Raw genomic sequence first — 1,119 nt, forward strand, 5'->3', positions numbered from 1 at the left:
ATATATACCGTTCTATAATTTTAACTGTATTGAAAAACCAGTCAACAACGAATACACCCCCACCACTGTCACCACAGCCACACCTGAATGATCACAGCTACCCGATCTATAAAACCTCTGGATTATTGATTAACAGGTGCAAGGTATAGTCGTGCGGTGAACGAGTCAGCTTTGCTTTCACAGGGGTTTCAAGTTTCTATGTTGCTATACGCAGACGCGGTACCTTCCGCAAGTGGCTTCTACAAAAGCCTCCGGTTGAGCCGACATCGAGTGGGTGGGATTTGGTAAAGAGGATACAGTGCAGAACACGCACACACACACACACATACACGCACACAAACGGGTGATGAAAAGTTTCTGTCTTTAAGGATGTCGCGAAAGGCCTGGCTGGAGATCGAACCTTGCGAGTTAGAAAAACTGAAGGACCCCTGCAAGAAGTGCGTGAATCTGAGAGGGGAATATGTTGCATAGAATCATAATTAACTGGCCCACCTGTATTTTCTTTTATCCAAAGCTAGGAAGTTTTCAGCACCTTATCTAATGTGCCCTTACTTTTTTAAGAGGGTAGGGTATGAATTGATGGGGATTTAGCTGCTGTTTCTAGCAATCTGAAAGACCGACTACAGGTTCTTTCCTTAATTGGCTTGGAGTATTTTTTGTTGTTGTTGAATGTGTCATGATAAAGCGAGGAAGTAGTGTGTTGCAATATAAACAAACACGTGTTAACAAAGCTGTCAAAATAATAAAAAAAACAAAAATGTGGACGCTAAAGGTAACAAGTACTGTACAGATTTCATTTCCCTTTTTTTTTTGACTCCTTGTTTGTGAGAAAAGCATGAACATCTCAGAATCCCATACCTCCTGTCTTAAGAATTTGCGACGTTTTAAATAAATCAGTATGTGTGTGTTTATTTACGTAGATGTGTGTGTGTATATATATATATACACACACACACAAGTTTTTCTCTATATATGCGTATGTGTATAACGTCTCTCTTTCTTTCTCTCTCTTTCTCTCTCTCTCTCTTTCTCTCTCTCTTTCTATCTCTCTCTCTATCTCTCTCTCTCTCTATCTCTCTCTGTCTCTCTCTCTCTCTCTCTCTCTCTCTCTCTCTCTCT

General features: G+C 40.5%; 1 protein-coding gene across 1 annotated transcript in view; it reads right to left on the bottom strand.

Moving 5' to 3' along the window:
• The window catches only part of LOC106880702 (septin-5), a 78,627-nt gene that overhangs the window by 76,459 nt on the left and 1,049 nt on the right, over positions 1-1,119 (bottom strand). The gene's annotated exons all lie outside the window — the stretch shown is intronic.

The sequence above is a fragment of the Octopus bimaculoides genome, chromosome 26, assembly GCF_001194135.2.
Source record: "Octopus bimaculoides isolate UCB-OBI-ISO-001 chromosome 26, ASM119413v2, whole genome shotgun sequence".
In the NCBI taxonomy this organism is placed as follows: Eukaryota; Metazoa; Mollusca; class Cephalopoda; order Octopoda; family Octopodidae; genus Octopus; species Octopus bimaculoides.